At 38.0% G+C, this 11,955-nt stretch overlaps 1 protein-coding gene across 9 annotated transcripts in view; it reads left to right on the top strand.

Moving 5' to 3' along the window:
• Nucleotides 1–11,955, top strand: part of STAU2 (staufen double-stranded RNA binding protein 2) — a 220,086-nt gene that overhangs the window by 117,987 nt on the left and 90,144 nt on the right. The window lies entirely within an intron of this gene.

The raw sequence follows: 11,955 nt of genomic DNA, 5'->3' as shown, positions 1-11,955 counted from the left end.
TGAAGTAGACCAACTGGAAGTGCCTGGGACATTTCCGCTCACAAATCTTTTTTTTTTTTTTTTTAATCAACTATTTGTACAGTGTTTGAAGACTGACTGTTCCCTGTAGGTAGGGCTAGTTTGTGGTGGCCGCCCGTGGTCTTCTGGATATTGTTTTGGATTAGTCATAGATTTCATTAACAAATTTATTTATGCCTTCAACTGTATACACAACTGAGTCTCAGTCATTTAAAAACACTGACTTTTTTGAGCTGGAAGAAACTTTGGATTTTATTCTAAGATAACATTTTATTATGTAAATACACATTTAAGGGACTACCCAAGCAAAACATCCTGTTAGTAATACTCATTTCCCGTATGGAATTATTAGTTAATTTGAAACCCTGACAGATTTTAGGTTCTGGAAAATTCTGCCATCTTAACATGGTCACATCAGAAAGCAGATTATTAATTCAACCATTAGAGATAAAGGGCATTCGAAGAACTTTCAAGATGTTTTTATCTGTAGTATTGTCATTTTCTTTTTTAAGTATAAGAAAGTCCAGAATCAAGTTTTAATGGAACTGTTGAGAAAACAAGGATTACTGTTGGAAAATGATAAAGTTCACAGATTGAAAAACCCTTATTAAGAGAAAAATAGTAGATAGTACAGTAAGTATAGTAATTTCAGTATGTATGTGAAGAATTAGGTGGATATGAAGTTAATCTGGCTATAGTATGTTATGTCATCCCATTGGTTACTGGAATTGATTTAACTGAAGAACCGGAAATGGAACATTTGTTTATTTACTCTGGAAAAATACTTAGTACCTATGCCTGCTATGTAGCATGTCAAGCACTGGGCATGGGAGGGGTTATGGTCAAGGTGAGGACATACAGGTAAAAAAGTCAATAAACAGAAAATTGTCCACTACCACACATTAGTCCTGTCTCCAGGGATCAGTGTTTGAACATTACACAACAGTTCGATAAAAATAATGATTTGTAGCATGCCGCGTGAAGTAACGTGTGTAATGCCTGCCCCATAGTCAGAGCCATAGCAAGTGTAACCTGGTCAGTGTTCGCTCGAGGTGTGCTTACCCACATCAAGAATCATAAATGGGAATGAACAGCTCCAACTGAAAGAGTTGGGGAAGAATCCGTGGCAGAGGAGACATTTCAAGTAAGTTTTGAAGAGAACTTAAGATTTTAAGGTGGAGAAGAAGAAAAAAGCATTGCAGGCAGAAGAGGCTGAGTCATGAAGACATAAAAGGGTGTGTTTTAGAAAATGCTTGGAGTTCAAGAGGAAAGTGGCCGGTAGGGAGGCCAAAAAGATGTGTGCGTGGCTGTTGGTTTGAATTTTAGCCATTAGGTGGGGACCACTGACTTGTTTTTCAAAGGATAGTAACATTGTGGGAGATGAACTAGAAAAAAGTGAGACAGACTAATTAGTGGTTTTGCACAGATTCAAGAGAGAAATAACTGAAATAAGACTGAATTAAGGCAGAGCTAGTGGGCATACGGGAGTGGGGCTAAGGTACAGTTTAAATGAAAAAGAATTCATTTAATTGAGAGAATTAAATGTTCTCTTGTGCTGACCGCTGTGAGGATGCTTTTACTGGCCTGATCAGGGTGGAAATTAGATTTAATGTGTTAAAGAGTTAATAGAGACTGTTTGAAGATAGACTGTTCTTTTCAAGAATTTGAGAGTGAAGTAAAGTGGGAAGGTAGTATGAATGTGACATGTTTGGGACAGGTTTTAGTGTGGATGAGATGGATAAACTTAGAGGAAGTGAATGAGTTCCATTTAAACATGGGGCATTGAGTTGCCCGTGGGACTTTCAAATGGAGTTGTGCAGTAGGCAGTTGTAAATGGATGTTGATCAGTGAGAGAGAATAGGATGCATAGATTTGAGTCATCGGTAAAAAGATGTAATTTAAATCAAAGAAGTAAGTAGTGAAGATTGGGCTAAGACCTAAGAGAGATTACTTAGTATTTGTTGGGATACATTTATTCATTTATTCATTAATTCATTATTCATTTATTCATTAATTCAACCAAAATATATTGAGCATCTGCCACGGGCCATACACACTTCTTGGCATTGAGGATGTAGCATAAAACAGCGGTCCCCCAACCTTTTTGACACCAGGAACCGGTGCTCCTATGAGAATCTAATGCCTGATGATCTGAGGTGGAGCTGAGGCGGTGATGCCAGCACTGGTAAATACTGATAAAGCTTCACTTGCTCACCTGCTGTGCGGCCTGGTTTCTTACAGGGCACCGGTCCACGGCCTGGAGGTTGGGGACCCGTGGCATAAAAGACCATCAAGATTTCTGCTCTCACGGAGGTAACGTTAGAATAGGAGTTGGGGTGGGATGTGGAGATGCAGACGGTCACAGCTGATAAATTCCAGTGCTGGTACTCACCTAAGGTAGCAGTTGCTTGGAAATTAATTGAGATGAATTAAGATTATTTAAGAGATATATGAGCAATGGCTTAGTGTCTCCAACTGTTATGTCAAAGATAACTACACTTTTTAAATGTTTTAATCAACCTTGAGATATAATTTACATACAATAAAACACACCCATTTAATTGTACACTTTGATGCATTTTGAAAAATGTATATAGCCATGTACCTACCACCACAGTCAAGATGGGAATATTGTGAAAAATTGTCCAGTGCCTCTTTGAAGCTTGTTTTCCTCACTTCCCCGTGGCTCCGGGCAACCGGGACATCCTTTTGTCACTTAATATTAGTTTTGCCTTTTCAGCAATTTCATAACAATGGAATCATTCAGCATGAACAGTTGTGGGTCTGGCTTCTTTGACTCATTATAATGTTTCTGAGATTCATCCATCTCATGTGTATCAACAGTTTGTTCTTATTGCTAAGTACTAGTTCATTACATGGATATACACCACAAATGATCAGTTTACCTACTGATGAGCATTTGAGTTGTTTTCAGTTTAGGGCTATTATGAATAAAGCTGTTTATGAACATTTTATACAAGATTTTATGCAGACACGTTTTCAGTTCTCTTGGAAAAATACCTTGGCGTGGAATTGCTGGGTCACGTGGTAAGTGTACATAACAAATTTATAAGGAACTGTCAGATCTTTTGCAATGTGTTGTATCACGACTTTCTCGCCAGCAATGTGTGAGGGTTCCGTGCATCGATATGATCAGCCTAACTCTATGAAGGGCATAGTGGTATCTCATTGATATTTTAATTTGTATTTCACTGATGACCGACAACATGAGCATCTTTTCATTGTGATTATTGGCCAATTAAATCTTTGTGACATGTCCACATCTTTTGCCCAGTTTCTAATTGTGATTTTTTATTGTTATTATTGAATTGTAAGAGTTCTTTATATACTCTGGTTACAAGCACTTTGCCTCTGTGACTTGTTTTTACATTATCTTAGTGTCATCTTTTGAGAAGTTGAAAGGAAGTTTTCTATTTTGATGAAGTTCGAGTTTCTATTTTTTAATATAATTTTGCCATGTTGGTCCTAACTAAGAAATCTTAGTTAAGGTTGCAGTGATTCTCTCATTCTCTTTTTTTTTTTTTTAGACATTTTGCTTTTATGTCTAACACTAAGCTCCATTTAAAGTTAATTTTTTTAATGTATGGTATGGGTCATAGTTCACTTTTCCCAAAGGATAGCCAGCTCTTTCAGCACCGTGTATGTTAAGATATTCTGTTTATCTTCAGTTTCACCACTTTGGCAATGCTCTATCTTGGCCTGTTTTTAATCCTGCTTGAGATTCATTTAGCTTCTTAGAATGATAATATAGTGGTTTTCACTAGTTTTGAAAACTTTTGGCCACCGATTTTCAAAATATTTTTCTACCCTTTTTTCTTTCCTTTTGAAATTCTAGTTACACATATTTTGGGTTTCTTGATAATTGTCTCACACATCTTTGAAATTCTATTTTTCTCTGTGTTTTGGATTATGTGATTTCTGTTGACCTATTTTCACATTTAATGATTCTTCCCTCTATCTTCTCCAATTTGCTCTTAAGCCCATATAAGAATATTTTCATTTCAATTACCATATTTTTTTATCTATAACATATTTCCATTTGGTTCTTTTTAGGTCTGTTTGTTGAGATTCCATATCTGTACAGTTATTGAGACCATATTTTCCTTTAATTATTTGAACATCTTTAAAATAGCTGCTTTGAAGTCTTTGTCATCTAAATCCAACATGTAGGCCCATTAGGGATCAGTTTCTGTTGGCTGCCGTATTCATGAATGTGGCTCATTCTTTCCTGCCTTATTTTCTGCGTGTCTATAATTCTATTTTTGTTCAGAAAACGGATATTGTGGATAATATGTCATAGCAACTCTATCATTTTTCCTTTTGCAGACTGTTGCTTTTGTTTGTGGTCTTGTCCTCAGTTAAGTTGCCTGCAGTGAAAGTGGAAGCTTTGTGTTGCCCACAGTGACACTGCTCAGCTGACAGCTGCAACATTGAGTTCTTTCAGCTTCTGGCTGTGGCTTTTTCCTTGTAGTCTTCCCTGTGCTTGCGTAATTATTTGGGTCGAGTTTGTACTCAGATTTTTGAAGCTTTGCATTTCTTAGCTTCTAGCATTTCCCTTCTAAATTCCCAGCTAATCTGCCAGCCCATGTCCACTGATACCTCAGTCCAGTAAAGCTTTAGCTTTCTAGTACTTGAGTTGTATGTGCCTTAGTGACCACAGTCCATCAGAAAATGTAGCCGACTTTCAGATCTTAACGGATTGCTCACTTCTTTCTGCCCACTTTTAATCGGGCCTTCCATGGTCTTCCCTGGACCTGCAGAGTTTATAGTCAGCCTGGGATTTGGGTAGTTTATATTCACATTTAGTGTTGGACCACTCATGAAGCTACTTCTGGGATTTCTTCCTTCAATGTCCAGTTCTTCTGCTATTTCTGAACTCTTTTCTCTGCCACCTTCAACTGGTAAGACTGCAGTTTTCCACCAATAAAACTACAGGAAGTGGGAAGTACCCTCAGGCAAAAAAAAAAAAAAGAAGAAGAAGAAGAAACTCACATTTCTTACTTCAAATAGTTTGAGTCTTCCAAGGAGAAGCTCTGTGCCGGTGTCTGCCCACTTTTGATCACGTTCCAGCATCTTCACATGTTTTTCTTCCACTTTGTCTACATTTTATATTGTCATTTGCAGGAAGCCTTGTCCTGTGAATTTATTCTTCCGTTACCTGAAGCTGGAGTTCTATACCAGTTGTTTTGAATTGGCCCATTAATTCATTAACTACTAACTGGTAATCTTGACATCTGTTTTAAAAAAATACTTAAAAATATAGGAAAAGCTATAGGGACACTTGTCATTGGATTTGGGGCCCACTCTAAATCCAGACTGATCTTACCTCGGGATCCTTAACTTAATTACATCTGCAAAGATGTAATTTCTAAATAAGAGCCCAGTCAAAGGTGCTAGGGGTTAGGATTTGGAAATAACTTTTGGGTGCCACTATTCAACTTGGTGTATTATTGCTTTCTTACATTGGTATGTTTATGTCTTTCATCAAATTTAGAAAATTTTGGCCTTTTTTTTTTTAAATAAATTTTTTGCTCCCTTTTCTCTCTCCTGTCCTCCTGGGACTCCATTTATACCCATTTTTTAAATTTTGTCCACAAATTTCCTGAGGCTTTTATTCATTAAATTTTTTTTTTCTCTGAACTTTAGATTGCATTATTTCTATTGATCTGTAAGTTCACTGACTTTTATATGTCTCCTTCATCCAGGGAATTTTTTTTTTTTTTAATTTTGGATATTGTATTTTCATTTCTAGAATTTCCATTTTTTTAAGTTTCTTTTTTTTCTGCTGACATGTTCTATCCACCTATTCATTATATACATATGTACATATTTTTACATCCTTGAGAATCCTTACCATAGGTGCCTTTAAGCACCTTTTCTGTTCGTTTCAGGTATATTGGATTTGGTCTCTATCGATTGCCTTTTCACTTGAGTACGAGTCACTTTTTCTTATTTATCCTAGGCCAGGTCATTTTGGATTGCATCCTGGCTGTTGTGAATAATGCATCGTGGAGACTGGATTCGGTTATATTCCGCCGCAGAGTTTTGAGTTTTGTTTTCTGAGGCAGTTAACCTGGCTCAACTCGGACTCCAAACTCTGTTTCTCATCTCGAACTTTCTCATTTTTTGGCTTCTGGGTCAGTACTCTCTCCTGGTTCTTGATCAACTTCTCCGTCAAATACTGTAAAGAACCACCCAATAGAATTGCCATTTAGGTCGTGACTGCTTTCTGTTAGAGTAGATTCAGTGGAAACTTTGTGTAATGAAGGGAATGATAGGGGAGAAAGTTGAAGTTGTGATAGCAATACTTTCCGGAGTAAGAAGAGAAATTGCTAAAAAAATAACCTGTCATAGGTAGTGTTTGCTACCAATTGGATTTGCAGTTCAAGCAGCAACTTAATTATTAGCTTTTGCAAATCAAGTAACATTTATCGATGTTTCTTGGTTCAAGTTTCTTGGTCCCCATTGCTAAGCTTCTCGTGCATAGATAGGCTTATAATTTTCCTCTCTCTAAAACTCTAACTTGAGGAGGAACCTTTAACTCCATGCTAGATTTCGTATACCAGATATAGGCATGTAATTTTCAAAGCTTATCTCAAGCGTAGAATTTCTAAAAGAAAAGATCATTACAAGTTGAGTCTTAGTCTGTATAATGTGATTTCATTCACTCATTTATCCCTTCTGAGGCACTGACGTGACAAGCGCATTGCATGCAGAGTGAAGCAGATTACTCAGGCAGCTAAGACACTGGTACGTGACTGAGCATGTTAAACATATGTTTGCGTTTTAGTTACAAAGGTGTTGATTTTAGTTATGAAAAAGAGTGGGGAAAAAGCTTTACAGAAAGTGACAGACATTATCCTAATGTAATATTCTTAATAATTATACATCTTGTCATTTCTTTTATTACATTGTTATAGAATATAATAGTCCTAAGATTATCTAATATTTATTTTAATGCTAACCATGAAGCAGGCATTGTTCTAAGTGTTTTTCATGGAGGAGCTCATTTATTGCTTATAAATTAATTCATTAGTTAATTTGTATTCAAATAGAAATAATGTAGATTTGTCCTTTTGACCATGGATAACCCAAATAAGTAAGATGATTTTACATGTCATCAAGTGATCTAAGAAAGTAGTTAAGAAATGTTTGATACCAGCCTAATCTGTTTATGAGGGCAATATTTATCAAGCAATACTATTTCGTGTTTGGCCAAGAACACACTGTTTGTGTGTTAATAAAGATTTAGGTCTCGTGTGCAGCTAGTGTGCAGACTCGGCAAGAATCAAGCGCGTTTTGAGTGCCCTAAGATCCAGTGCTGACCTGGTCCCCTTTTGCTCCCTGCTGTTTTGACTCCTCTGTGCACGGCTTCTATGCGGTAGCTACAGTGGGGTCCCCGCCCGCTGCTGCGGAGGAGACCCCATGGTTAATGAACTTGAGGTTGCTAAGCAAACATGTTTGCTTGACACAGTGATTGTGCAGGCTATCACATATGAGTGAGTGTACAGGCCTTTATCTTTCCTGAATGATCTAAGAGCAACTTTCTTTAAACATAGGTCAGTTTCACACCCTCCTCATTTTTTGTCCCGCAGAGGGGTGACCATTAAAAACATCTGACAGACAGCAGTTAACCAGTTCCCCGCTGAGATTAGTAAAATATTTAGTAGTCCTACAACATCAAGGAACTCCAGCCCTGCAGGAAACAGTTTGACTCAACTTTTTTGGAGGTTGGGGGTAGGAAACTTAAATTTTCATGTGGATGGCCCTTCAGAGTCTCAAATGAGCATGAAAAAAGTCTAGCTTTTTTACTTAAGTATTCTATGGCTTATAGTATTTTTCTTTATTTCTTAAATTATGTAAGTGGTCGAAGTGACTTGTGTCTCTCTTTTCAGGAAAAAGAAATCTCGAGACTGATAAAAAAAATCACTATCAGAATGCACAATTATAGCATCTCATCTAGTTTATGCAATTATAAATCAAACTAGGAAACTTACTTTAAAATAAAAGTTATTATAAATTTGCAAATTTCAAAAGAGGCCACATTGTTTAATTGTTTAATTTACATATGTTGAAATTTCTGACCCATCTTTCAGTGGGATGGTTTTTGTAAATCCATGAGAAACAATGTCACAATGGTGGTGGCGTAACTCCAGAACGAGTGCTACATTATAAAAAGGAGAGTTACTGCTTACATACTAAAGTACCAAGGAAAGCAAAATGATATGATGGTTTATAAACAATAAATCTTAAACATAGGAGATGACTTTGTAATCTTTTAAAGTTATCTTTATTCATTTTTCTTTAATCAAAATCAAGATCCTCTGATATTGTATATTGGAATTTTTAGGGCCACATTTGCAGAAACACACTGCCTTGTTGGAGCAGAAATATTTTTTCTGTCGGAAACATATCTGTGCATTACAGAACATCATTGAATTTTATGGCCCTCATTATTTCAGCCTAGTGTTTTAAGATTGCTGGCTCCAGCCGATGCTTTGAATCATAAGAAGCATTTTTAGGTTTAGAAGGTGAATTTCAAAATGTCATTTTCACTTTCTTTTTCCAATTCACAATTTTATGAACTCTAATATTTTTATGTTCAAAAGAAAGTATGTAAGAGAGTCATCTCAAACTTGTTTTTATGATTGATGAGTATGTAAAGTGTGATTCTTAAGGCCTTTTATCTGCATTTGATTATATTTTGTTTAATTTGAAATTGCGTCTTCAAGCAAGTTTCCTAAATTTTTCACATGTTTTTATGTTTTTTGGGCGGTGGGGGGCAGTCTCAGTGCAGTGGGAGTATAAACATGGGGTGATTTTATATTTCTCCAGTCACTGCGTTCTTCCATGCTCTGTCAAATCTTCCATTCATGTTCGTCTGTGATATCTTTGGCAAATCTCATAGTTTTCTGGTAACTTTTAGTTTTTAAAAATATAATCCAGTTCATCGTACAACTCCAAGTTCGTATCCCCCATTGCAAGCCCATCGTTTTGGCTCAAGTTCTTGGAGGAAGGAAGGGCGTATGTTCATTTCCTTTTCTTTTCCTCTCATTCCAACGCCTTTGACCTTCGAGTATTTGCGATCCGCCCTGAGGCTCCTCCCTCATACTCCACCTCTGTTTCATAGTCTTACCCTTCTGGTGCTTGGGGCTTGGAGAGGTCTAGAGTAGGGGAAGACATCACCCAAGTGGGTTCTGTCTGCGGCTGGCTTCCATGTCAGCGGTATTTGCTATTCCTTGAGGCAGCGTCTAGTCTCTGCCTGCTCCCCTTGTCTGGGCAGGGCAGCCGTGGTTGCTTTGGGCCTTCCCAGTGGTTTATGCGGCCGGCCCCCTCTGTTGGTAGGTGTCTCTTGGTTGGACTGAGTAGCCCCTTGGCTTCTGCTGAGACTCTCCCTCCAAGGGCCATGGAGATGTGGGGCGAGCCTGCCTCCCTTCATCCTTCACTGTTTTCAGATCTAGTATGTGTGCCTAGAGCTCCTCCAACGAGCTCTTGGCTCTCTCCATACTCAGTCTTTCTATTTTCATCTGCCTCCAAACTGCTAGGGACATACATCAGACTCGGTCAAGATTTTTTCTCAAAGGGGCCTACAGGTTCAGTTCTCAGCAAGCCTGCTGCCAGGGACGAAATCCCACCGGAAATACCCTGTGCCTCGTAACACTGACAATCGAGGTGATTCCCTCCCATCCGCGGGGTCCTCCTAGATCCTCTGAGTATTCTTTACGTCTGGACCAGTTCTGCCGACCCTCACTAAGAGGGTGGGGGAAGGGAGTGGGGACCAGCCCTAATGTTGGCAGATCTCTAAAGCTCCTTTTGTTGTTGGCTATGGGACCTCATGTTAATTCCAGGGCAGTAGTAAAATCCCAATGGGAATCGGTTCTTTTGCGAGTGATAAAAAGCCCAGCGAAGAAAATAGGTGTTTATTCTTCTCTCATGCGAAGGCACATAAGCTTGCAGCTTAGACTAGTGCGATACCGTTCATGAACTCTCCTGGAACCCGTGTTGCCTCCCACCCACCACTCGACCATCTCTTAAGTTTCAACCTCATGGTCAAGGATGGTAATGTCCACATTCCAAGCAGCAGGCCGACAAAATGGGTCAAGAAGACGAGCAGAAGGTGCACACCTGAAATCTCTTTTAAAAGTTTCCAGGAAGCTGTCGCAGAAATTTTGGATTGACATTCTGCTCAGGCACATGGCTAATCATAGCAACGATGGAGCCTGGGAAATAGATACGGTCTTTATTCTGAACACCCAGGTACCCAGCTAAGAATTACTGCGGAAGAATAGTAGAGGACAACTGGCAATTGCTGTCACATTCACCGGATGCTGTGACGTTTTCTTTGGTGCCATGTGCGAACTTGTTTTACATTTTTCTTATACACACATACGCCAATATCTTATTTGCAGGTGCATGGTGTTTTATAGGGTATCGCAGGCTCACAGTGAATTATAGGCAGCTGGGAGAAAAGTTAAACCTTTCAGTAATAATATCCAGTAGGTTCCACTGAGGGAAATGAAGTTTGCAGCTGATTTTTTTCAGCTGGGGTTGTCTTGTGGTATTTCTGTCCCTTTTAATATTCATTTCTCTAGAAGTGACAATAGAACTGTGTTAAGTTGGCTGACATATAAGCATGTTCACTATCAATTTGGCTGTGTAGGAGAGTGTCATGTCTTTTACACGGACTTTCAATCGACATCAAAGAGCGATTATGTTTTATTTTAAAGCTTGTTTTATAATAGCACTGTATCAGATGTAGTATTTTAACTTAATCACAAATGGCTGTGAACTGTGGCTGTTGTCATGTCATCACACTGGCTTTTGCGTAAAGCTGCCGTGTGACAAGGTCCATGTTCCCCCATCCTCGCTGGCCGATGCATCGTAAGCAACACTTGCTCATTCTTGAGCTCATATACACTGAGTGGCCTTTTCATTTGCTCAGGAGCTAGAACGCAGTGAGTCAGAACTGTCGTCAGATCTTTTCCCCCAAAGTTAACTTGGAAAAATATTTTTGTAATAAAGACTTTAAAATACTTTGGAGACAAGGCTTTGTATACTGACTTGATGTGAGCTCTCAATTACTTTTTACAGATTCCAGGAAGTTTCTCTGCCTTCAGGAAAGCTGACGGCTGATCCTAACAACCCCTCTGGTTTAAAAAAGTTGAATTATTAAACCATTAGACTAGGTTCATATTGTTGTCACTTTCAGTGATATATATATATATATAGACTATCATCTGTAATGAAGATGGATGGATGTATAATGCAGCATTAGAATTAAACCTCAGACAAGGAACTAATATGTATTTTAATTTTCTTTCTCACAAATTCAAGATTCTCACCTAAGGTTTTACCCTTAATCTACACACATTTAACAAATTGAGCAAGTTAGAGCTAATAAAACCAGTCTTCCTTCTAGTATAAAATTAGTAAGTATCTCATTCTATAGCAATGTTATTTTTATTCTATTAGCTTAGAATTAAAATAAACACTATTTGAGAGAACTCTTTTGAAAGTAGATAAATGGAAGGATGGAGATTTTCCCAGCGGGAAGATGGACTTGCGCTTCCTCTGGCCCCACATACCCTACCTCTGATAGGGAGTGTCTTACATGTGGTTTTAATAATGGTTGGTTGTATTTCACTAAAAGAAAAATAATATTGTAGTAACTTTATTTTGGTCTGCACCTTACAAATCATTCCAGTTTAATTCAATTTGATCGTAATGTCAAAATTTCAAGCAGAACATGATGAAGTGATAGATATATTTAACAGTGATTTTATAAGAACTATAATGTAGAAATCGAAGAATGTCACTACCAATTAAGTGGCAATCACACACACATAAAGTCAGAGATGAAAGAAAATTCAGGTTGACAAAGTTTCATTACAGTCAAGTGAACTTTGACGTACGTTT

Source organism: Pteropus medius, unplaced genomic scaffold (assembly GCF_902729225.1).
Source record: "Pteropus medius unplaced genomic scaffold, Ma_sr-lr_union100, whole genome shotgun sequence".
In the NCBI taxonomy this organism is placed as follows: Eukaryota; Metazoa; Chordata; class Mammalia; order Chiroptera; family Pteropodidae; genus Pteropus; species Pteropus medius.
Note: the sequence above shows the minus strand (reverse complement) of the source record. Positions and strands in the feature narration are given on the sequence as shown.